The following is a 27115-nucleotide window of genomic DNA, read 5'->3' as shown; positions in this document are numbered from 1 at the left end:
ATAAACTGCCAGGTGTCAGCTTTCAAATGAGATCATACTTGTGCTTTTAGTACAAAGGGTTCATGAACTGTATCTGTTTCAGTTTGGGTATGTCATTTCTTGGGATTTTTCAAAAGTGGGGTTACAGCTTAACAGGTTAAATGTTTTAGTCAAGAAAGTAAATAGTCCAAATGAGCTTTTAATCCAAGATTTTACCATTTTAGAACCCCAAAAAGCACTCAAAGGTTTTAAGAGGGGTAAATCCCCAGGGGCAGATGGACTCCCCCTGGAGTTTTATCTTACCTTTTGGGATATTTTAGCTCACGAATTACTGACTATTTTTAAAGACTTTGAGACCCTTGACAGACTTCCGGACAGTTTTAGAACAGGGATAGTCTCTTTACTTTACAAAAAAGGTGACCGGACTGACTTAAAAAATTGGAGACCTATTACACTTTTAAATTTCGATTGCAAACTTTTTAGTAAAGTTTTAACTACACGTATGTCAACCGTTTTAGAGGACGTAATCCACCCGGATCAAGCCTGTGCTGTGCCCAGAAGAAAGATAACAGACAGCTTAGTGCTGATTAGAGATCAAATCAAATCAAATCAAGTATATTTGTATAGCGCTTTTCACAATACAGATTGTATCAAAGCAGCTTCACAGTATTAAAATAAAATAATACAACAAAGTTTGTTTCTAGTGGAATTTATTGATTGATAGAATAAAATTAAATATCCCCAAAATATCCCCAAATGAGCAAGCCAAAGGCAACAGATGCCATCTGTTATGCGAGAGACAGAAATATTCGGCTTGTAGCGCTAAATTTAGATTTCGAAAAAGCTTTTGACCGGGTCTCGCACCAGTACCTCTTTCAGGTACTGCAAAAAATGTGTTTTCCAGAGAGGTTTATCGCTTGGGTGGGATTGCTGTATGAGGGCTTAGTCAGCAAAATCCTTGTAAATGGGCATCTTTCCAAAGCTGTAAATATCCACAGCGGCGTCCGTCAGGGGTGTCCTTTATCTCCCCTTCTGTATGTGGCTTGCATTGAGCCACTGGCACAGATCTTGAGAAGGGATACATGGATAAAAGGACTAGACATACCTGGGACCGGTGGACTGACAGCAACGTGTGTTTTATACATGGACGACATCACTCTTTTAGCCACAGACATTTTATCTATACGAAGAGCAATGGACTTGACTGACTGGTACGGTCGGGCCTCGGGCGCTAAACTCAACAGAAGCAAGTCCGAGGCCCTGCTCTTCGGACCGTGGGACGAGACAGACACAGATGGACTCGATGTAGATTTTAAGGACAACGATTTTAAGATTTTAGGAGTTAAATTTGACAAGGAAGGGGGTGGACGTGAAAACTGGACTGACTTGCTAGGGCGAGCTAGGAAAAGACTGGAGTTTTGGGGACTACGACAGATGACTTTGGAAGGTAAAGTTTTAATTTTTAAAGCCGTCATTTTACCTCTAATGTCACTTGTCTGTTCTGTTTTTATCCCACCTAGAAAATTCCTGAGGAACCTAGAGAGGGCGGTGTTTTATTTCCTGTGGGGGTCCAAGTGGGAAAGATTGAAGAGGGAGGTGGTCAAGAGGAGACCAGAAAATGGTGGAAAAGGCCTCCCAGACCCCCACCTGTTTTTAGGCAGCATTTTTACCACCCTTCACATCAGATATGCCGTGACCCCATCCAAAGATCAAAGGTCTTACTTAAGATTTTTAAAACTTTTACCAGTAGACTTGACAACCCCTGTGTCTTTTAACCTCCCAAAAGAATACAGTTTTATCAAGAAGTTCTTAAAGAAGCATGTTTTAGAGGATTTAGATGTCACAGTTTTAACAAACCACAAGGCTCTTGTCTCTTTTGTGCAGGACCGGGAATCAGCCTTGGTGAGGCCAAGCAAATTTGGAGGAACGCTGCCCACCCTGCTCTCCGGAACAGGCATAAGGACCTAGCGTGGATGGTGGCCCATGAGATCCTCCCAGTCAGGGCGGTTATGCACTCCAGAGGCATGGCCAAAGACTCAACCTGCCCACGGTCCGGGTGTAATCGCCCGGAGACCATACGACATCTGCTCTGGGAGTGCGGTGCTGCGCGGGACCTGTGGGCCAGGACCAGCCCCCTGGTTTTCCCGTGCCTGCCAGTGGGTGGGGTCCAGGTGGACTACAAGCTCGCCATCCTGGGGGTGGGTCAGTGCTTGAAGGAGCTGACAGCACAACAATATACCTCGCTCTGGCTCACCCTCAACCATATCAAGGATGCCATCTGGACCACCAGAAACCTGCTGGTGGGGAAACGCGTTACGGTGCCCCTCCACGCGTGCGAGCAACTAGTAACATCAACGCTGCAGGAGGCGCCAAACGTCGTTATTCGGATGAGGGGGCTGGGGTCGCACGGAAGAGGTCCCAGCCACCCCCGTACCTGGCCGCCCGTAGATGCACCCTCACCAACTCCGGCTACGGGAACAGCGGGCCAGCGGGCCAGCGGGCCGGAGGGAGGGGACCTCCGCTGAGCGCTGGAAGCGCTGGGCCGGTTGCCTGTTCCGGAGAAAGGAGTGAAGGAACACTTGATAAGGACTCACCCCGGTCCTGCACAACAGACGACTTCCTTTTTTAGCATTTTATAGTGTTTTATTTTTAATATTGTTTTTATCCTCTAAAAAATTTCTTTCTTTTTTTTCTTTTGATGTATATTAACAACACCACCATCACAAAGACTTTTTTGAAATCTACAAACAAAACACAAACACAAGAACTTTGAAAACAAAACACACATACATACACAATCTTGTTTTTTAATGATCCCACTATGTTTTTAAATGTAATGTAATGTATTTAGTTTGTTTGTAAATATGTATGTAATGTATTTAGTGACATACTAACATTTTATGTATGTTTTGTAAATTGTGTTACAAGTCATTTACAATTGATTAGTTAATGATTAACTAATCATTTAAAAAACATGACTAATCATTCATAAATGATTAATTAGTGATATGTTCATTATATGTTTTGTAGATTCAGTTATAAGTCATTTACAATTGATTAGTTAATGATTAACTAATCATTTACTAAACATGACTATGCGTTTCATAAATATGTATGTAATGTATTTAGTTTGTTTGTTTTGTCAAAATTGTGACAATAAAACTGTTCAAAAGAAAAAAAATCTGTTCTTATCAGTTTAATATCTGATATGTGCCCTACCCGGGCACCATATATTAAATTGATTTTTGGAACTGGGAGATGGAATAGGGGCTGGCTCCGTCCACTCCACGCATCGACCCGGTATTGCAGTACTTCTGGGAACGTCTTAATAGTTAATAGTCTTGTGTGACAGCAGACGTTCATGGAAGCAATGTATGTTGCTGTGCATGGGTGTCATAGGTGATCATCATATACAATACTGGTAAAGGTAGAATGGTGGTGTGAAGAAAAAAAAAGAACAAACTCTGTTCTTATCAGTTTAATATCTGATTCGTCCTCTGTCCGGGGACTGCGTATTAAATAGATTTTCGGCTCATGGGTACGGAGCATGAAAAGACAAAAAAAAAAAAGAAGCCCGTCACTGCACATTTTTGATGTCTCTCTTATCTCTGGGAGTCTTTTACTAACCGTTGGTGAGGAATGCGAGGAGGGACAGGGTGCCTCTGACTGGAGGCCTGGGAATTCATACTTACCTGGCAGGGGAGACACCATGATCAGGAAGGTGGTTCACCCAGGGCGAGGCTCGGCCATTGCACTCCGGTTGTGCTGACCCCTGCGAATTCCCCAAATGTGGGAATCTCGACTGCATAATTTATGGTAGTGGGGGACTGCGTTCGCGCTCTCCCCTGGAGACACGCACTGGTTGAAAGAGCAGATTGTTAAAGCTCCACTTATTTTTTTTTCTTCTTCTGATGGCTAATGAAACCTAGGAAGTCCAGAGAATTGAACTGCAGTGGTCGATCGAGAGATAGAAAACAACCTGGGACCAATCTGGGAAAGTAGGCTTGTTGGTTTTTTTTTAATTTATTTTTTATTCTTCAAATAATCTCCAATATTTAACGAACGCTTTGATTGACAGCAGTGGTCCAGAGTTGTTCAGAATGAGGAGTTCTATCATGTGGTATGAATACCTTGTGCACGTGTGAAAAATCACGTGATACACAGTCGTTTTTTTTCCATCTACAGCGCCGCCAGGTGGCCAGTCGCCACATCCCTTTTCACGTGACCACAGGCTGAGCCCGTACACAGGTGTACCGACTTGGGTGTAACTGTCTCTTTGCCGTCGGAGAGTTACAGCCATTTAAGTAAAGCCCGCCTCGCCCACTGCCAACGTTTTGGCGTCCCGTCGCCGAAGGGAATCGAAATTCCCGCTTTTTTTCCGGTCGCTGTTGGCAGTCAGACTCCAGAGAATATTTCTGCACCGGTTTGGGTCAGATTGGGCAAACAACCCAGGACTACTGTGCAAAAGTAGGTTTTTCAGAAAATCCAAAATACCCGAAAATCTCGCCCAGCGTGACCCCCCAATCCGAGGCGTGCGTCTCGTTCAGCCCGAGCCAAGGATTCTGGTGATGTAAGACACTTGGGTCTGCGACCGACGGTTTAGGAATTACGAGCCATTTCGTGCTTTGGAACCATGATGATCCAAAATCCCAGTTTGCAAAGTGTGTCTCGCGTTGTGCACTCTGTTGTGGTCCATTTTCGGTGAGCTTGTCCGTTGGCGACCTTAGGCCCTCTCGCCGCGGCCCAGGTGGGCGTGGTCCACAGTGGTGTGGTCAGAGGATAGAGACAGCGATCGCCTCTCGGAGGTTTTCCCGGCTTGGGTCGTTCAGTGGCTTGAGCCTCAAACTTTTGAGAGGTATATTGGCAGTGCTTTTTATCCGACGACTTGGGTTTCCAAGGAATCTTTTGGTTTTAAGGTAAGTTATCCATTTTTTTTATTGTTTTAAGGTTTTGTTTTTAAATAGCTGTTGGTGCCTCCACCATGTCGGCTGCTCGTGCTGGCATGCGGAGGCACCACAGTGTGCGCTTTTTGTTTAAAGAGGTGGATGGTAAGCTCCTGGGGTTGTCACGCCTTGACATCTCCAGGAAGCTGATCCAGAAAGCCCTCAATTTTAGACCAGACGATTTGAACTGCCTAGTTACTCTCCCCCTGAACAAAGGTTTTGATTTAAGTTTTAAAAGTGCTTCCCTGTTAATTGAATTTTGGCAAAGGTCTGATGCATGCAAAGCCCAATTCTCTATGTTTACTGTGGAGAAACTTTCTGACAATTCACTAAAAACTGTGATTGTCAGAATGTTTAATGAAACAGTGAATGGGGAGGACATTTGTGTTTGGTTGGGCAGATTTTGCACTGTTCGGGGTCAACCAGTCAAAGTGTTAGATGAAGATGGCATCTGGAACTGCTCCTAGCGAATTCCCATTAAACAATGGGAAGAGGTCGGGGGCTACCAGGGCCTGAAGCATTCTGCCTTCAATGATTGTGTTGGGAGAGAACAGAGGCTACATTCACTACCAAGGAATGCCTAAACTGTGTAGGAAGTGTGGGAGGATGGGGCATTTAGCCGATGCATGCAAAGAATTAACATGTGGGAAGTGTAGAGGAATTGGTCACATCTTTGAGGAATGTACCATTGGCAGAAGGTGTAATCTTTGTGGTGAAACCGACCATCTCTACAGAGATTGCCCCAAAAGCTTTGCCAACAAATTATAAAGTAACAAAATGGCCGCCCCACCCAAAGAACAAACAAAAGAACAAAGAGAGGAAGAGGCGGACCCTGAGGTTTTGGCGGGAATTTCATATTCCCAGCCAGCCTCAGGGATTGGACAAGGAGGAGGAAGTGGGGCGGCCTCAGTTGGGAGGAAGAGGGAAGGAACCACTCCCCAGGAAGGAATAAGTGGAAACAAAATGGAGGATGGAGAGGAGGAAACGGTTTCCTCCCTTGAAACTGTGTCTGAGGCTAGTATGTCGACTAGTGGGAATGAAACTGATTGTTCTCTTCCCAATGCTCAAGTGCAGAAAAGAACTGCGAGATCTCCTCTGGTCCATACAGAGGAGAAAAAGCTGCGGGTAGCGCATCGGCTAGATAGTTCCACCTTGGAAGATCTAGACCGTATGTGGCCCGCAGAATCTCCAAATGAAGTCTCTTTTCTGCACGTAAAGCTAAGAACATCGTCGCCAAAGGAGCAGCAAGAGGTTTTCTCTGCGGGTCCTGAGGCGTCAAGCACTTGCCCCCTTGATCCCAGGTCTCCTGGGGAAGAGGAAAGGCAAGTGCAACATGAAGTAACATGATTTTAAATATATCTCTGTAATCCCTTGTTGCTTTTAAATGTCTTACACCTTTTTAACCATACTGCTCATGGCTCTCACTATCTCCATTATCAATGTGAGAAGTGTGAAGAGCATCAAACGAGCACAGAGTGTGTTATCTTTTTTAAAACCTTTTCAGTCAGATGTGTTTTTATTGCAAGAATGTGGTCTGCCGTTTTTTTTTTTTTTTTTTTTTTTTTTTTGCCGACAAGTCACATTACATGTCTCCATTGGGAATTTGTACAAGCATGTCGTTTTTTTGTTTTGTTTTTTCCAATAAACAAAGCATATGAATGAACAAATGAACAAAACAACAAGACAGCACAGGGCATTTTAAATGATATACATAAAGCGAAAAAGTACTAACAGGGATAGAAATAAGCATAATTGCAGGTAAAACCGCAGTCGGATTTAAACAAGAGGTCTGAGCGTTTTTGGTCTGCCGTTTTTAACAAATTACAGGAAGTGGGAGGAGATTTGGACCCCCAGGACTTTCCATCTGGAGTGGGTCCAATTTTAACAAAAATGACGGTGTTGCTATTTTAATCAAAAATCCCAACATCTTGGTGAAGGGCAGCACTGTGGTGAGGGACGGGCGGGCAATTTTAGCTAATCTGACTTTTTTAGGTAAGGATTTTAACATTTTAAATGTGTATGGTTTTACAGGAAAAAAACAACAGGTATGAGCTTTTAGAAGACCCGCAGCCCCACATGCTAGGTAGGGCTCCCCTAGTGGTAGCAGGGGATTTTAATTGTGCTTTATCAAGAAAGGACAGAAAGAGGGTAGTAGAGGATTTTAAGGTCGACAAGACATCGGTTTTATTACAAAATATAGTCAAAGATTTTAATTTAGTTGACTGCTTTAAAACAATGCATCAAAGAGAGGAGGGCTTCACCTGGTTCAGTGGTGATGGCGCCAGAGCCTCTCGAATTAACTATGTTTTTACAAGGGACTGCCCGCCGACCGATGCTACATTGACTCCCCTCTTCTTTTCTGATCACATGATGCTCTCCTGCACCCTTTCACTACCCACGGGTGTGACTGTAGGGGGAGGGCTGTGGAAGCTGAACTGCTCCCTATTAGAGGATGAGGAAGTGGTTGAAGAGTATAGGGAGCAGTTCAGCCAATGGCAGACCCTCCAGGACTTGTTTGACTCACGGGCACAGTGGTGGGAAATGGTGAAGGGGAGGACGAGACTGTTTTTTAAGAAAATAGGCAAAAATAAAAAGAACAAAGAAAAGAGATGCATGATGGAGTTGCAAAAACGACTACAGAGATATTTTAATCTTTTAAATATTGGGTTTGATTTTAGTGAAGAAATTAAAGAAGTAAAGAAAGAAATGTCAGTTTTAGCCCAAATTCAAAGTAAAGGTTTCATTTTAAGGAGTAGAGAACAAGAGATTGAAGAAGGTGAAAAGTGTACAAGATACTTTTTTAGGAAGGTTTTAACACGGGGAGGGGCCTTGAAAACTTTGAAAGTGGATGGGAGGGTAGTAAATTAAACAGATGAGATTTTAAGAGGAGTGAAACATTTTTATAGTGATTTATATAGCCTAAAAGAAGTACACGAAGATACCTTAATGGAAGTTTTAAATTTTTTAGACAAAAAGCTTGAGAGTCAATGTGCACTTTTAAGATAGGATTTTACGATTTTAGAAATACAAAGAGCTCTCAAAGGTTTTAAGCGTGGGAAGTCCCCAGGACTAGATGGACTACCACTTGAATTTTACTTGACCTTTTGGGACATTTTAGCACATGACTTACTGACTGTTTTTAAAGAATTTGACACCCTGAACAGACTTCCAGACAGCTTCAAAATAGGGATAGTGACACTACTACATAAGAAAGGCGACAAGACTGACTTAAAAAACTGGCGACCCATTACTCTTTTAAACGTTGACTGTAAACTTTTTTGCAAGATTTTAGCCACACGTATGTCGACAGTTTTAGCGGATGTAATCCACCCGGATCAAGCATGCGCCGTGCCTGGAAGGAAGATCACGGACAGCCTGGTGCTGATCAGAGACGCCATCTGTTACGCGAGAGACAGAAACCATCGGCTTGTAGTCCTAAATTTAGACTTTGAAAAAGCATTCGACCGCATCTCGCACCAGTTCCTTTTTAAGGTACTGGATAAAATGGGGTGTAAGGACCATCCATTAGCCCAACGACGGAATCCAACGGCCTGGCGAAGGTTTAAAGCGTGTATGTCTTTTCAGCGATCCAGTGAAGTTTACTTAATTTATTGGAACTTAGTTTTAGTATTACTTTAGCTCTATGCGTAATCTGACTCCAATTTAAAATGATAATCAAATTTAGATCGTATTTCTGATTAGAAAATAATCATAAATATTGATTATGAATTAATTTAGATCTTTGATTATTCTGATTATCCCATACTTTCAATTATTCGTTCATTACGGACCTAGTGTCGCTTTGAGACGTCACGTCGCGATTGCGCGCTCACGATCACAAACTAGCCAGTCCTGAAATAGTCAGAGGGTGCAGTACAAATATTTTACCCTATGCGGTCGCACACTACAGACCCATAGGTGTAATTTATATAATATTTGCAGCATACAACATGCTAAGTCAGGGAATAGTCAGAAATCAGAAGGTCTTTCTAAGATGAGCCCCATGGTCCATTCAAAGTGCCATTCAGTTTGATCTATTCTGGACAAAGTTTGCGGAAACACCAGACTACACATTAATCTACTGGAAATAATGATTTCAGAAGAATGCAGAATAAATCAAGGTTAACATTTATTTGTCAGGTAAAAATGTTTCATGCCAATTACAGAAGTAAATTATTAAAAGCCAATTCAAAAAATATATGACATCATTTACTCAAAGACGACTCTAAAAGTAAGTAATGTTTTCCTGACAGAGACACACAGTAATGTGTCAGGGTTTTCCAACAGGAAAACACTGACATATTTTACTGTGTGGGGGATTCTCCTGGTAAAAGATTCCCAAAGGTTGCTCTGTTCCCTCACCTTAAATACCAGATCAGAACAGAAGGGGGTTATACCAATGTTGTTTAGAGTCGTTTGGGCCAATCCATGTACCCCAGGGGGTAGCACCTGGTTTATTGAGATATTGTAAAGAGATATCAGCCAGAGAGATACAGGATTCTCCTGAGTTTTCAATCTTTCTCATTAAACCAATGACTGCAATGAAATTAAGACCATTTTACCAATCGCCCTGCGCCCTTTAAAAGGACACCAAACATGAAAAGGAAAAACAACATATTCACAAGACACATCATATGTGTTAAAAAGACATTCCTTGAGGAGGGAGAGGGGGGATGAGTTGAAGTCAAACAAGGGAACAATGAGATAAGTTTGAGCAGGACAAGGTTCTGTGCTCTGCCTTTGTTATCTGCTGTCCATGTGCATTTTATGGCGTTATTGCAGGGTGAGTTTTGTTTTAACAGGAAAATCAGTTCTTACAGATGACCCTCTGGCCCCTTGGGACAGATTTAGATCAGGCCTAAGGGGACATGTTTTGGACATTTTCCTGTTTCTACATTTTCAGTGTTATTCTCTGAGTGTTCATAGGCTGACCACTGTAGTTTGCAGTGTTTGTCGATTGGTGCAGGAATCCAGTCACCTGAAATAACAACGTTAAGACAGGTTGAACATTAAAATGAAAGCATGGCAGAATGCGTGGATGCTGCAGCAGCTGGACAGGGTGTCATGACCCTCTTGGCCGGGTTTGCTTCCACCTGCACTTGGCTGCGTTGGTATTCAGTCTGTAGAATGATCTCGTTGTATCAAGTCTGTTTGCTTTGGTCAGCATGATCAGAAAGTGTCATTTGCGGAAACATCTTTGTCCTCCCTAGGATGTTTTAACTGACCCTTTGAGAAGTCCTCGGTCACCTTCAAGCAGAAGGTTTGGTTGCCGGGCAGATCAGAACTCCATTGTTGAAGGAATCATTTCACTGATGATGCTCTATTGCGTGTGAGACACCTGAACAACTTCTGAATGACCATGCAATAATTGAACACTGATGTATTTGTGGTTATTGTAAGATGAGGAAAAAAATATTGGATAAACACAAGAACACAAGATAACAAAACCTGATGTATTAAAAAATGTGAAACTCAAAAGTCAAAGGTGCGAGTGGTAAATATGGTCTCTTTTTCAGAATCATATATTTAATGAACAGGTGTAATTTGATCACCAAATTCTTCACTACCGCAGTGATCTGGTAGTGGAATTTAGACTTGGTCTGGATAATCAAGGGAGGGTAGTAGAAAGTCACCATAACTAGTATATTTACTAGCGGTATGCATAATTAGAGTAATTAGAGTATATCACATAATTAAACATGGAAATACACAATTTCATAATTATAAAACTGTCTACATTAGTTGTTATAAGTGCAAATCATTACTGAAACCTAATGCTTTAATAGATTCAATTAGAGAATGAAATGTATAGAAACAGAGATTTAAATTCTCTATAGTTTAACTTTTGCAATCATCCTCTGTGCATTTGATGTACTGTACAGGCTAGGTCACACTCCATAGTGCAGGTCTGAAATTTTGTACTTGATTGAAGTGATCACACTTCAGATCTATCCGTTTTTATGATATTTCTGTTATTAGTGGTAAGTTGAGAAATCAGGGGCCCTCTGATTTTCCAACCACCTTAATAACAATCAGAAAGTTTGAACATTTTGAAATTTTATAGCAGGTCTGTCTCTGCTTTATAAATAGAAATGCCTGCATTTTAGTTTCCACAGACCAGTTGTATTAATGGGTCTCAATTAGATGTTTTATGTGGGTTTAAATCAATTGATGTGTGACCACAGCCATGCATGTCCTATGCACAGCACAGTATTTACATACAGGAAGTTGACAAGTCTGTAATGTTGAAAAGAAATTATTCAAATAATTTCCCTTGTCCTATATGTATGAAGGTGAAGGATGTATAGCATGATGTGAATCATTTTGGCCTGGATAGTCTTATAATCTATGCCAGGTAGAGATGTTCTAAGATTGCCATATAGTGATGGTGTGTATTATGTATGTTTGTGTATAGGAGATGGGTGGTGTTTTATCCTACCATAATTTGTGTTGCATAATTTAGTTCCAGTTCTAAACTGGGAGGCCACATACAGGAGCTACTTCTGTAGTGTTATGAGGTGTGAGTGGCCCTTTGAAGTTTCTCCACCCCCATCTCCTACATGTAGAGCTGTGTGTCCTGCTTAAGGCAGGCGAAACCAGACCCTTGTGGAATCTGGTTCTAAAGAAAGTCATTTGTCAGCCTGTAAGGAAATATACCTACACTGTTAACCCTTGCTGTAAAATTCTGACAATATTATACCATTTTCCATTAAAACAGTAATATACCGTAGAAAATAAAAGTAGCCTACAGGAATATACTGTGAATTAACAGCGCTCAAAGTCGACACTCAGAGGCTGTTTTCCCAATCACACCCTATACCCTCATTCACTATTCCCTACATTAGTTCACTAATATAGTCCACTTGAATGAAAAGAAGTGAGTGAATTGAGACACTGATGAACACCTGATAAGCAGAATCACTGAAGGACAGAGAAACAAGAACAGAAAAAAGAGAAACACAAAAACTACAACCGACCTCCAGCCACACTGAGTGTGAAACCAGTTTACAAACCAGTTTACGATTATTTCTTTCATACATGTACAAAAGTTCTTGTTGAGAATTAACAGAGATTTAGTTATTAATAAAATTTGTTGTCACCATGATGGAGATCAGTATTTGCTTTAGTTGGTCTCTTGTCCCTGGACTTCTTACCATTCATCTCTCTCTCTGACTGCTGTAACGGTGAGTTTATAAAACACATTTGTTATGGCACGAAAAAGTCAAGAGGAAGATGATCAGGTGTTTTTTTTTTTTTTTTTTTTTTTTTGATGATGTCACAATCATCCTGGACATGCCTGATTTTCAGATTTTCCTGTATATAGTCATTGAAATTATAGTTATCTCATATTTAGCATATATCTGTGAATCTACAAAATGAAATCAATGTTTCTGTAATCAGGTCTTCTGAAGAATATTGTAATCATATAGTGCATTCAATTTTATTTTACTCCTGCTTGACTCAGACACACACAGATATCAACAATCAGCATATGAATCTCAACAATGGTGAAAAGTTTCATGTCGCAATGCATGCTGGGTTCCAGGATAATATAAAACTCCCAGCATGCACTGCTGCATGAATAATAATAATAATAATAATAAAGAAATATTGCCACCATTGTTGAGATTCATGTGCTAAATTGTGATATCTCGGTGTTTCTGAAACACAGCGTAGCTCTGTTTCTCTGGTTATGCATCATGTGTTAAAAAAAAGAGTCATTATATCTTACTGCTGCGTTTTCACAGTGGTGGTAATGCAACACTTTTGATTGAGGATTAAACTCTGAATAAGTGAGAATGAATTCCTTAGTGAATGAACAGGCAATATGATGATTTTGTCATCATAATCATTATAACTGCAGTCATTCATAAACTGTGTGTGTGCACAAGTGTGACTTGCAAAAACACAGCTCAAGCAGCAAAGGAAAAAACTAATGTTTTAGCATCAGCATCCCAACTAAAGCAAGCACTGATCTCTATAACGGTAACTTCAAACCAAACATTTTCAATTAAACATCTCAATAACAACTTCTGTATGACAGAAATAAAGTCATACTGGTTAATAAAAAGTGTAATAATGTGTAATGGCTGGAAGTCAGTCGTAGTTACCGTGTTCCTCCATTCTCCACTCCTGTGTTTCTCTTTTCCTCAGTGATTCTGCTTACAATCACTTACATATTCCCTTAATTATCTCACTGCATCGCTACTTTTTACTCGTAGTGTGGATTTCCCTGAGGGGTTGAAAGGGTTAACTGTGTAAGATAAAAAAGACACACCCACAAAATGTATTTTAACAGTAATAAACTAAGTTATAAAACAGGTTTATACTGGCAACACTGTTGCCAGTAGTTTACTGTAAAATTATTTTTTTGGGTCACCATTGTGCTGAAGAGTAGAGCCTGTGCTTCAGTCCAGGAGAAGATCTACAAACATTGATGATATGCTGCATGTTGCTTTATTTAACAGGCGGTGACTGTGTAGTTGCTGATCCAGTGAAAATCTTTTTATGTACAATAGTTTTTTAGTGGTCTCAAATGAAAGAAGTTCACAGTAATACTTTGCTCACATTATTAATGCATTATAAATTTTAGTTAATACATTTAAATGACAGTTGGTCAATTTAAGGCAGTCGGTTTCTGCAAGTGTAATTAGTTAACTATAATTTAGTGCATTTTTACAGAAACAACTAGATTACAGTAAAGAACTGTACAATTAACAGTATTTTACTGGCAACAGTGTTGCCAGTATTTTACTGTAAAAAAACCCGGTAAGGTCTAACAGTGTAGAGAGGAAAACACAGTTTAATCTTGAGCCTTTATACAAATTGCATTAAGATAGATGGTCGATCTCAATATTTATTTGATTGCCTTAGCCAGACAGTTGTTACTGATGGCTTTGATTTGTTAAGATTTTACGCCATGAGAAGAAAATTTGTTTTTGTTTACAAAGACATGTATCATTATCATGATATTGTGTTTGCAAATAAAAGGTCAATTAAACAGTGATAATGGTCAGATCTCACTGCTATTGCAGTTAAACTCACACAGTCTGCTGTGTTGTGAGCATTAAGACCCTCAGGTCTGCCAGGGAAATCTATTTGCATGATGCTGTTTATTTACACTAGCCAGATCTGTGTTTAGAGCAATTAGATCACCAGGTGTGGTGCTGTGCTTGTTTGTCTTAGCCTTTGGAATTTATGGTGTTATTCAAACTCTTGACCATTTGGCTCCCTGTGGTCCATAAAGACTTTAGATTTTCTGCCTTGATGTTTACATTTCACACAACTGTACATGTCCAGTAAAATGCCTTCCCTGATCAAATTCCATGTAAGCTGAAGCTCCCAGAGAGGAGTTTTTAACCCTTGCACCACTTCGTTTGTGGTTTTGTTGCAAGAGAAAATTAAAATTTGTACCTCCCTTTGTTACTGGGTTAAAGATCTGTTAGATCAAAATTAAATCATCCTATGGGTTTGGATGGATATTTAAGACATGGCAATCATGTTGATCATTTTAGTTGGCATTTACTGAGCATTGTAATTTCTCTCATTAAAGATTCTTGCACAAATAGAAGGTAAAGAAGTTCTTTCTGATTCATTCTTCCTTTCAGTTTCCTTTCTTACCAATACTTTCTCTAACCCTCTATTTTCACATTCCTCCCAACACTAATAGTGTTCCTGCCTCTTGCTCTCTACACGTACCATCTTTCTACCTTCTGATTCTTTTCTTTCTCATTAAACATTCTTTTCTCTTCCAACCCAATGCTGAATCATCACGAGATTAAAGCCATTCTTGGCCATTACAATATAATATATATTACAACATGGTCATAATATAAATTATATTTTATAAAATTGTATAAATCAAACCAATTTCATTTACTGGTCTCGGGGGTTTCTACTGAGTTATGTGTCCAAACTGACTTGTTATCTTCTCACTGATCTTTTTAGAAGGCATTTGGCCCTGCAGCTCCAGCTGTGCTGGCATTAGCATTGTGTACACAGCAACAACCCAACTGGAAACCAGTTACAGCTGCTTTGATGCTGTGAACCTTCAATGGACTGCAGGCATTGAGAAACATGGGTCAAATCATTGCTCAATTTAAAGATTTTTGTGACTACAATTTAGAATTGGACACAATTATCTTATTTTAGGCTGAGATGTTATCAGTTGCATTCTTTTAAGAATCTTATTTGAATATGAAAGAAAGGTTGGATAAACAGGTCTCATGGAGGGCGCCAAGATTGTTTTATGGTTTGTTGCTTTTGTCAGTCTCTTTTGAGACCTCGAAAACATACAATAATGCAGTGATTGCAAAGTCTGGTATAAAATCAAATTAAAAGCTATGTTTTATAAGACTGAGCCTTAAATGGTGTTGTTTAAACCATAGACATCAGTCATGAACTTTTTGACACTATTGTAAGATTTTCAAAGAACAATGATTACTTTGATGTAATTCACATTGGTCTTTGTCTAAATTATCTCATAAGATAAGGACAAGCTGTGCATGTCCTCTGACACTATCAGGCCTGGTTACAAGCCTCTAGTAACACAATAATTGTCATTATATGCATCAGTTTTAAAATTTAGCGTATTTTTCCAAATTTCAGCCTCATAGGACTTCTGCATAGCAGCTGTTCTCTAGGACTGAGATCAATTTCTCAGATCATTTCTTTTGAAATTTTCTAATTTAATTACACTGTTTTGTCCAACTTTACCCTTCACACACAAAGGATTCAAGTGAGACATTCTTACTTGTTATCTTTTAGCTCATCAAATCACAAGATTTTTTCACAAGTTAGCGTGACCATTTTCTTATTTCCATTATTGCAATGTTGTTGCAGCAAAGCAAATAATTAAATGTAACAACATTATTTACCTCAGAATTTAAGTTTTTAGTTTTCAACCCTCTGTTGAGTACCAGAATAAAATTTGGATGATGTTATCCCAATTTAGGTTTCATCACTTGTTGCTTGGGCAAACAAGGAGGTATTTAAAGTTAAAGCAAGGGATATCTTTTCTCATCTATACTGCCGCTATCATGTCCCTGATATGTGGTTTTATCTAATTCTCAAGCCCCACCGGATTTTGCGTTCTCCGGTCTAACTGGGTATGCCGACCCATTCTACAAATGTGTCTATATGAGGTGCGTCTGAATTTTCCCTCAACACTTCTAAAAGGCAAAAGAGAATTGACTTACCAAACGGCTGAAGAAAGAGAAGGACATCTTACTTCTCTTATTTGTTACAAGTCCCAATATTTCACTGAAAAGACACTCGCAACCTGGAGAATCACGGAGGGACTGTCACCACTTTGTAAGGACCATCCATTAGCCCAACGACGGAATCCAACGGCCTGGCGAAGGTTTAAAGCGTGTATGTCTTTTCAGCGATCCAGTGAAGTTTACTTAATTTATTGGAACTTAGTTTTAGTATTACTTTAGCTCTATGCGTAATCTGACTCCAATTTAAAATGATAATCAAATTTAGATCGTATTTCTGATTAGAAAATAATCATAAATATTGATTATGAATTAATTTAGATCTTTGATTATTCTGATTATCCCATACTTTCAATTATTCGTTCATTACGGACCTAGTGTCGCTTTGAGACGTCACGTCGCGACTGCGCGCTCACGATCACAAACTAGCCAGTCCTGAAATAGTCAGAGGGTGCAGTACAAATATTTTACCCTATGCGGTCGCACACTACAGACCCATAGGTGTAATTTATATAATATTTGCAGCATACAACATGCTAAGTCAGGGAATAGTCAGAAATCAGAAGGTCTTTCTAAGATGAGCCCCATGGTCCATTCAAAGTGCCATTCAGTTTGATCTATTCTGGACAAAGTTTGCGGAAACACCAGACTACACATTAATCTACTGGAAATAATGATTTCAGAAGAATGCAGAATAAATCAAGGTTAACATTTATTTGTCAGGTAAAAATGTTTCATGCCAATTACAGAAGTAAATTATTAAAAGCCAATTCAAAAAATATATGACATCATTTACTCAAAGACGACTCTAAAAGTAAGTAATGTTTTCCTGACAGAGACACACAGTAATGTGTCAGGGTTTTCCAACAGGAAAACACTGACATATTTTACTGTGTGGGGGATTCTCCTGGTAAAAGATTCCCAAAGGTTGCTCTGTTCCCTCACCTTAAATACCAGATCAGAACAGAAGGGGGTTATACCAATGTTGTTTAGAGTCGTTTGGGCCAATCCATGTACCCCAGGGGGTAGCACCTGGTTTATTGAGATATTGTAAAGAGATATCAGCCAGAGAGATACAGGATTCTCCTGAGTTTTCAATCTTTCTCATTAAACCAATGACTGCAATGAAATTAAGACCATTTTACCAATCGCCCTGCGCCCTTTAAAAGGACACCAAACATGAAAAGGAAAAACAACATATTCACAAGACACATCATATGTGTTAAAAAGACATTCCTTGAGGAGGGAGAGGGGGGATGAGTTGAAGTCAAACAAGGGAACAATGAGATAAGTTTGAGCAGGACAAGGTTCTGTGCTCTGCCTTTGTTATCTGCTGTCCATGTGCATTTTATGGCGTTATTGCAGGGTGAGTTTTGTTTTAACAGGAAAATCAGTTCTTACAGGGGTTTCCAGGGAGGTTTTTAGCCTGGGTGGGACTGCTGTACAACAGTCTGATCAGCAGAATTGTAGTTAATGGGCATCTATCCAACGCTGTAAAAATCCACAGCGGCGTCCGTCAGGGGTGTCCCTTATCTGCCCTCTTGTATGTGGCTTGTATTGAGCCACTGGCACAAATCTTGAGAAAGGACAAATGGATTAAAGGTACTGGACATTCCAGGGACTGGTGGACTGACGGCAACCTGTGTTTTATATATGGACGACGTGACCCTTTTAGCAACTGACTTTTTATAGGTACGAAGAGCAATGGACTTGACTGACTGGTACGGCCGGGCCTCAGGCGCTAAGCTCAATAAGAGCAAGTCTGAGGCCCAGCTCTTCGGGCCGTGGGGGAACATTGACACAGGTGGACTAGATTTGGATTTTAAAGACAATAATTTGAAAATTTTAGGTGTAAAATTTGACAGAGAGGGTGGAGGACAGGGAAATTGGACTGACATCTTAGGGAAAGTTAGGCAAAGACTGGGCTTTTGGGGACTAAGACAGCTGACGTTTGAGGGCAAGATTTTAATTTTTAAAGCTGTGATTTTACCGCTGATTTTACTTGTCTGTTCTTTTTTTAGTCCCCCAAGACGATTCCTGGCCAACCTGGAGAGGGCGGTATTTTATTTACTGTGGGGGTCCAAGTGGGAACGACTAAAGAGGGAGGTCGTCAAAAAGAAAATAGAGAATGGCGGGAAAGGCCTCCCAGACCCCCACCTGTTTTTAGGCAGCCGCTTTGCCGCCCTCCACATCCAATACGCCCTGACCCCATCCAGAGAACACAAGACAGCAGCCATGACCCGATTCTGGATGGTCTTACCTAAGAACTTTGAAAATTTTACCCATTGATCTTAAATGTCCAGTGTCTTTTAACTTGCCTAAAGAATACAGTTTTATAAAGAAATTTAAAAAAAAATACCTTTTAGAGACCAATGATGCCACCATTTTAACTAACCAGAAGTCTCTTATCGCTCTTGTGCAGGATCGGGAATCGGTGAGCCCGGTTCCAGGCCTCACACTAGGTGAGGCCAAAGACGTTTGGAGGAACGCAGCCCACCCAGATCAAGTCTGATCATACCAAATGGATGCAACGAGAGAGGATGCACCTTTGCCGACCATGTTGGTGCGGCTGAAGAATACAGTTTGTTTACAAGTCAAGGCAGATGCAGACGTTGAAGTCAAGAAAAGATTCGGAAGAGAGTTTGTGGTGAAGGAGGTGTTAAGAGAACTGTTCGGTGTTTCAGTTTCTTTAATTTTCTGTTTACAAGATTTTTCTACTGCTGGGTTTATGGATTTAACCTTTTTTCAACTGAGTGACTGTGTTGCGTTTCATACGGTGTGGGAGAAGAAAAAAGAACACCAGCGGTTAACAGGTCTGCAACTCTTCCCTGCCTATGTTCAGGATTTTTTGCCACTAACGATCCACCTGTACAACCTCTTTGTAGAAGATGGGGACGTCTTAACTTTCTTAGCTAGGTATTGTGAGACGGTGAAAGGAGGAGAACGTTTGAAAGACCGTTTTGGTATTTGGACTGGGAAGAGAAGATACCTGGTCAAGTTGCGTATAGACAAAGCATCACCAGATGGTTTAGTTCATCCACCTGGGTCCTTTTTCATTGGCTCAAACAGGGGATTTTTGCACTATCCGGGCCAACCAGTGTGCTGCAGGAGGTGCGGTGTGCAGGGGCATGTGAAAGCAGACTGCACAGGACAGAGATGCCGATTTTGTGGATCTGCGGAGCACCTGGCCTCGGCCTGCCCAGAACCAAAGACCTGCAGTTTATGTGGAAGAAAAGATCATCTGTTCTGGGCATGTCCTAGCAGGAAAAAAACGTACGCCAGCCTGTTTAAGGAGGGACAAGGTCAACAGGCTGATTTTGAAGGATTATTGATGAATGTTCCAGACAGAGGGTAGAGCCAAGAGGCAGGCCCTTCAGGAGTGGGTGTAGGTGGTGGAGCTGTGAGAGAGCAGAAGGTGGAATCAAGGAATGGAGACGTGGTGGAAAAGGGAGGCAGTGTAGAGGAGCTTCTGAAGAGTCCTTCGCAGGAATGGTCGGAGTTTGATGTTGCAGAGGTACTGTGTGGAATTTATGGGGAGACGAATTTGGGGATGGAAGAGCCTACAGGAGGTGAAAGGGAGCTTCCCTCACCAATGGAAACGGAGCAGGACGCAATGGGGCCTGACAAGGGCCAAGGTGTAAGGAGAAGGAAGTTCTGTGAGGATGTGACAGGAGATTGGGAGAGGAAGTGCAGTAAAATCCAAGTCCAAAAACCTAGACAGATCCAGAACAAGGAGGCTGTGGGTGAAATGGACACTGGGGAAAGGCTGGTGGGAGAAAGTGGTGGAAATGAGAGAGGTGGAGGCGGAGGGGTTTTGGAAAAGGTCAAGTCAATTCTGCAGGAGGATAAGGGAGGAGGGGAAAAGGGGAGTGAGGGAGGGGAAAAGGGGAGTGAGGGAGGGGAAAAGGGGAGTGAGGGAGGGGAAGTGGGGGAATGGATTCAAGTAATGGGGGAAGGGAAGGAGGGGAAAGGGGAGTGAGGGAGGGGAAAGGGGAGTGAGGGAGGGGAAGTGGGGGAATCGATTAAAGTAATGGGGAAAGGGAAGGAGAGAAAAGGGAGCTTCTGATGTTTTTAGTGGGCTTTTCTGGATTTTTCTGTTTCTTTTAAAAGGGTTTTTGTTTAAATGGCGTGCTTAAAGGTGGCCACATTGAATGTAAGAGGACTAAAAATGACACGAAGAAGGACTGCAATATTTCTGTCTCTAAAAATGTCACCCTTGGATGTATGTTTTTTGCAGGAATGCCACTTGAAAGATAAAAAAGATGTTTCTGTTTCTTCTGTGGGGTGGGAAATGGGGCCTTCCTTTTGGGGTGTGGGGAATTTCAATGCAGATGGAGTGGGTATTTTATTTTATTCATGGGACTTTGTTATTGAATCTGCTATTGTTGTCATCCCAGGGAGGGTAGTGGTTGTAGATGTGAGATGGAGGGGAATAGCTTTTCACTTTATAAATGTTTACGTCCCAAGTAAACGGGGAGATAGAGAGGGTTTTTTGACTCGAAAATTATGTTGGCATTAGTGGAATTGCACTAGCATGGTTTAAATCATACTTATCTGACCGTTATCAGTTTGTAGCAGTAAATGAAGAGATGTCTTATCGATCACAAGTTCAGTATGGCGTACCACAAGGCTCAGTACTAGGACCGTTGCTGTTCACTCTGTACATGCTACCATTAGGAGATATCATTAGGAAACATGGCATTAGCTTTCACTGTTATGCCGACGATACTCAGCTGTATATTTCTTCAAAACCTAACAATACTTACCAATTCACAAAATTAACGGAATGCATAGCTGATATAAAAAATTGGATGACTCGTAATTTCCTACTACTAAATTCTGAAAAAACAGAGATTCTAATTATTGGACAAAAAACTTCCTCACGTAATAACCTAGAATACTGTCTAACACTTGATGGCTGCTCTGTTAAGTCTTCGTCGTCGGTTAGGAACCTGGGTGTGCTCTTTGATACCAATCTTTCATTTGAAAGTCATGTGTCTAGTATCTGTAAAACCGCATTTTTCCATCTTAAAAATATATCTAAATTACGCCATATGCTCTCATTGACAAATGTGGAACAATTAGTTCATGCGTTCATGACCTCAAGGCTAGATTATTGTAATGCTCTACTGGGTGGTTGCCCTGCACGCTTAATAAACAAACTACAGGTGGTCCAAAACGCAGCAGCTCGAGTTCTTACCAGAACCAGGAAGTATGACCATATTAGCCCGGTTCTGTCAACACTGCATTGGCTGCCTATTAAACATCGCATCAATTTTAAAATATTGCTGATCACTTACAAAGCACTAAATGGTTTAGCTCCGCAGTACTTGAGCGAGCTCTTAACGCATTATAGTCCTTCACGTCTATTGCGATCTCAAAATTCCGGCCAGTTGATAATACCTAGAATATCAAAATCGACTGCTGGCGGTAGATCCTTCTCCTATTTAGCACCAAAACTTTGGAACAGTCTTCCTACCTTTGTCCGGGAAGCAGACACACTCTGTCAGTTCAAAGCCAGATTAAAGACACATCTCTTTGACCTAGCATTCACATAATACATTATAGACTTCTATAATTCAATGTTAGGCTGCATAGATTAGGTCAGCTGGAACCGGGAACACTTCCCATAAATCCTGATGTACTCGTTACATCATGAGAAGAATGGCATCTAACGCTAATTTTAGTGTCTTTGTTTATCCCGAGGTTTTCCCGCAGCCTGCCGGATCCAGGCCGTATCCAGATCTGATGAAGGAGCTTCGCCTGGACCCGATCCAACGCAGTGCTGAAGTGCCAACTAGTCTCTCCTTATGGAGGATCCCTTTACCACTCTACAGATAAAGCGTTGTCGGGAAACTAATTTCACGTACCTACCCCGAATTGATAAAATAAAATAAAATTCTGTATCAAAAATTATAAGGAAACGCCAGTACTTTGTTTAGGCTTGGTTTGTAGGGAATTCCAGAACATATACACATATATGCACATATATTCAAACGCACATAACTATAGAACCAATTCTTAATGCGCATGTGAACGCCATCAGCGTTTATCACAGGTTCGCGTTTAAAGTCTGTGTAGAGAGAATGGTGTCGTCTTAGCGGCCCCAAATTTAATAACAAATGATCGTTGCGACGGAAGCGGATCAAACAAAACTAACTTTAGCTGGAAAATAACTTTATTAAAGAACCGCTATAAAGCCAAAACAATCTCTGTTACCTTAAATTATATGTTTATCTCTGTAAAGCTGCTTTGAAACAATCTACATTGTTAAAAGCGCTATATAAATGAAGATGACTTGACTTGACTTGACTTTTGGAAAGTTTGAGTGCAAGTGCCAGCAGCCATTTCACCCTGTAGCCCAAGACTGGTTGCCCACTGAAGCTAAGCAGGGCTGAGCCTGGTTAGTACCTGGATGGGAGACCTCCTGAGAAAAACCAGGTTGCTGCTAGAAGAGGTGTTAGTGAGGCCAGCAGGGGGTGCTCACCCTGTGGTCTGTGTGGGTCCTAACACCCCAGTGTAGTGACAGGGACACTATACTGTCAAAAGAGCACCGTCCTTCGGATGAGACGTTAAACCGAGGTCCTGACTCTCTGTGGTCATTAAAAATCCCATGGCATTTCTCGTAAAGAGTAGGGGTGTAACCCCGGTGTCCTGGCCACATTCCACCATTGGCCCTTACCAATCATGGCCTCCTAATAATCCCCTTACATTGAATTGGCTCTATCACTCTCTCTCCTCTCTCCACCTATATCTGGTGTGTGGTGAGCGCACTGGCGCCGTTGTACTGTGGCTGCCGTCATCCAAGTGGATGCTGCACACTGGTGGTGGTTGAGGAGAGATCCCCTGATATGATTGTAAAGCGCTTTGGGTGTACAGTAGTACATATGAAAGCGCTATATAAATGCCCGATTCCGATTCCAAGTTTGTACACAAATAGACTGCTAGTGCTGGGAGGGGATTTTAATGTGTCTCTGGATAATGCTTCTGGTAGTGCGCTGGGTCAACTAGTGACTGGTTTTTTGCTCTGTGATTCCTTTTGGGGGGCAGGAGGGAGGGTACCTACCTCCACCTGGCGAAACAATAGGCAGGAGGCGGCACGTTTAGACTTATATATTTTTTTGCCATCATATGTGAAGGTGTTTAATTATACTAAGGTTCCTATGTGGTGTTCAGACCACTGTCTGGTGAGGGTATGGGTGGAGGTGGGAGTTGAGAGGCGGGGGAGGGGGGTGTGGAGGTTCAATACTTCTTTTCTTGAGCGCTTTTTAATTTGGTAGCCGGTTGGAAAAATTTGCAAGGTTTGTTCCAGTCAAGAGGGGAGTGGTGGGAGGGTTTCAAGGAGAGGGTAGCTTTTTTTGCCGTAATTGGGGCAGGGAGAAGGCAAGAAGTAGGCGTGAAAAAGTAGGTAAGTGGTCAGAAGAGAATGCAGGCTCTATGGACAGGTGGTGCTTTGGGGACAGCTGAGGGGTGGTCTAGGGCTAGGTATCTGCAGGATGCAATGAGGGATTATTACTGGGAGGAAGCTAAGTCTTTTTTGCAAGGGTCAAGCGTCCGGAAGCGGCTTTATGATGAAAAGCCAACCAGCTTTTTCTTTGCAACAGTGCGGGGTAGGCAAAGGAAAAGTTATATAGAGGGCTTGAGGGGTGAAAGGGGGGTACAGACCTTGGTGAAAGGGATGCTGGAGGTGGCTGAGGGGTTTTATAAAGAGTTATTCAGTGATAGAACACCTTCAGTCACAGCATATGGGAAGGTTTTGGATGGTCTGGAAGGGGTACTAGAGGATAAAGAAAGGAGAGCACTAGAAGGGCCCTTGACCTTGCAAGAAGTTAGTGATGCAGTGGCTTCTTTGAAAAAGGGCACAGCTCCTGGATGTGATGGCCTTCCAGCCGCCTTTTTACGAGTTGGTTTTTCCGTGGGTAGGAAAGGAATTGGTGGGAGTGTACCAGGAATGCTTTAGAAAGGGGGAGTTGGTAGAGACAATGAGAACAGGGTTGGTAACATTATTGTATAAGAAAGGGCCGAAGGCGAGTTAGGGAATTGGAGGCCTATCACTTTGTTGACCATGGATTACAAAGTGTTGGCAAAAGTCTTGACAGAGAGACTTAAGAGGGTCATAGGAGCAGTTGTCCAGTCAGACCAGACATGTGGGGTGCCTGGCAGGTTAGTCTCTATGAACTTGGTTCTAGTCAGAGATATAATCAGCTGGGTAGAGCAAAGGCAGCTTCCTTTAGCCATCTTGAGCTTAGATCAAGAGAAGGCTTATGACAGGGTCAGCCATTCCTTTCTGGAGGCAACTTTGAGGCGCATGAGGTTTGGTCCAGTGTTCAGGGTGTGGGTTAGATTGCTCTATAAGAAAGTTTACAGTAGAATAGGGATAAATGGCCATTTTACAGAAAAGGTGAAACAGTTGGGGGGAGTACGGCAGGGGTGTCCTTTGTCCCCCCTTCTTTATGTTTTGTCTTTGGAACCTCTATTGGGGGCTTTGAGGGCGGCACCTTCTCTTAGCGGCGTTCACTTGCCTGGAGGGGGAGGCATATATGCCAAAGTGGCTGCTTATGCAGATGACACAACCTTGTTTTTGACATCAGAGCGTGACTTTGAGGTGGTGGGTAGAATCCTGGAGGAGTTTTGCCAGCTGTCTGGGGCACGAGTAAATGTGAGTAAGTCATCAGTTATGTTTTTTGGTTAGTGGGCTGGAAGAGTAGAGACAAGAGGTGGGTTTAGTATTTGTGTAGATGGGTTGAAAATTCTCGGAGTCAGATTTTATAGAGAAGACAGCGCTAAGGAGAATTGGGAGGAAAGGCTGAAGGTAGTGCAAGGTAAGATAGTAAGGTGGAATTCTAGAGGGTTGTCTTTGTGGGGAAGGTTAGAGGTGGTAAAGGCTGATCTTCTTCCAAGCCTAAATTACTTATCTTATGTGTTTCCAGTCCCGTTTTGGTTTGGGAGAAAGTTAGAAAAGTTAGTTTTCTCTTTTTTGTGGAGGAATAGCACCGAAATGGTTGCTAGGGGGCAGATGTACAGGCCGATGAGGGATGGCGGGAGGGGGGTCCCATGCATCCCATTAAAGATGGAGGCTATTTTTTGCTCATGGGCAGCTCGCCTTGCATCCCAAGAGAGGGAGCACAGGACTAGATTTTTAGCCCAGTTTTGGCTTGCTTTTCCTTTGAGGTCTTTGGGCAATTGGAGGGGAACAAGGCCCTGGTCGGCAAATAGGCCAGAGCATTATCGCAGGGTGGCGGACTTTATTGCGCGAAAGCCTTGGTGTTTAGAACAGTCCCTGATTTTAGAGCAAAGAAAATTGTATCATAAACTGAGTGAGGAGCTAGTGGATGGGGTAGAAAAAGTGGCAACAACATATGAAGTGAGTTGGATAAGGTTATAGCCATCGTATTTAACAGGCTTTTGCAAAGATCTCAACTGGTTAGCGGCCCTAGGTCGGTTACCAGTGAGAGAGAGGTTGTATAGGCATGGTTCTGGCAGGTCTCCATTGTGCCCAACAGGTTGTGGCAAAGAGGAGACAATAGAGCATGCCTTGTGGCTGTGCCTGGGAGCCGCAGCGCTCTGGAAGTCAGTCATGCAGTGGTGGGAGATGTGGCGGGGGCCTATTATCACAAGGGACTTAATATTGTATGGGCTGGGTTTAGAAGTTTTTGAAACAGAGCGAAGTAGAGTAATATGGGGCACGATTTCAGAGGGGAAGCATGTTTTATGGGAGTGGAGAACAATGTGTTTGAGGAAACAGATTCCTCGTTTGGAACCTGAAAGATTATTTTTACAATTGCTGGGGAAAATGTCGTTGGAGGTTAAAGGGTTTAAAATGTGTTTCGGGGAGGAGGTAACCAGAAGGGTGTGGAGAGGGTTGCAGAAGGTTGGGGTGGGGTAGAAGGAGTGACTGTTTTTGTCCGTTTTTTTTTGTAAAATGTTGGTTTTTGATTTTGAAATTTGATGCATTGTTGGATTTTGAAGGTTCAGAGAATGGTATGATGGAATGCCAAAAGAGGAACTATGTTGTATAATTGTACAGAGAATTGATGTAAAGTGATTGCGTTGTAAAGTATGGATTTGGAAATAAAAAATAAAAATAAAATAAAAAATCTGTTCTTATCAGTTTAATATCTGATACGTGCCCTACCCGGGCACCATATATTAAATCGTTTTTTAGAACTGGGAGATGGAATAGGAGCTTGCTCCGTCCACTCCACGCATCGACCCGGTATTGCAGGAACGGTGCACCCACCCTTAAAGTGTTCAATGAAAGAAATGTTTTATAGTCTTGTGTGACAGCAGATGTTCATGGAAGTAGTGTATGTTGCTGTGCATGGGTGTCGTAGGTGATCATCATATACAATACTGGTAAAGGTAGAATGGCGGTGTGAAAAAAAAAAAAAAAAGAAAAAAAAAGAATAACCTGTTCTTATCAGTTTGATTCGTCCACTATCCGGGGACTGCGTATTAAATAGATTTTCGGCTCATGGATGCGGAGCGTGGAAAAAAACAACAACAAAAAAAAAACAGAAGGAAAGGAAAAATGAAGCCCGTCACTGCACATTTTTGATGTCTCTCTTATCTCTTGGAGTCTTTTACTAACCGTTGGTGAGGAATGCGAAGAGGGACAGGGTGCCTCTGACTGGAGGCCTGGGAATTCATACTTACCTGGCAGGGGAGACACCATGATCAGGAAGGTGGTTCACCCAGGGCGAGGCTCGGCCATTTCACTCCGGTTGTGCTGACCCCTGCGAATTCCCCAAATGTGGGAATCTCGACTGCATAATTTATGGTAGTGGGGGACTGCGTTCGCGCTCTCCCCTGGACACACACTGGTTAAAAGAGCAGATTGTTAAAACTCCACTTATTTTTTTTCTTCTTCTGGAGGCTAATGAAACCTAGGAAGTCCAGAGAATTGAACTGCAGTGGTCGATCGAGAGATAGATAACAACCTGGGACCAATCTGCGAAAGTAGGCTTGTTTATT

At 41.8% G+C, this 27115-nt stretch overlaps 1 long non-coding RNA gene across 1 annotated transcript; it reads left to right on the top strand.

The window, feature by feature from the left end:
• The first annotated feature begins 771 nt into the window (after positions 1-771).
• On the top strand, positions 772-2459 carry LOC311073732. The gene is made up of 3 exons (XR_014604205.1): positions 772-858; positions 1500-1694; positions 1864-2459. It is a non-coding gene; the product is annotated as an uncharacterized lncRNA (long non-coding RNA).
• Positions 2460-27115: the final 24656 nt, after the last annotated feature.

Source organism: Abramis brama, assembly GCF_963993115.1.
Source record: "Abramis brama genome assembly, chromosome: 22".
Taxonomy (NCBI): Eukaryota; Metazoa; Chordata; class Actinopteri; order Cypriniformes; family Leuciscidae; genus Abramis; species Abramis brama.
Note: the sequence above shows the minus strand (reverse complement) of the source record. Positions and strands in the feature narration are given on the sequence as shown.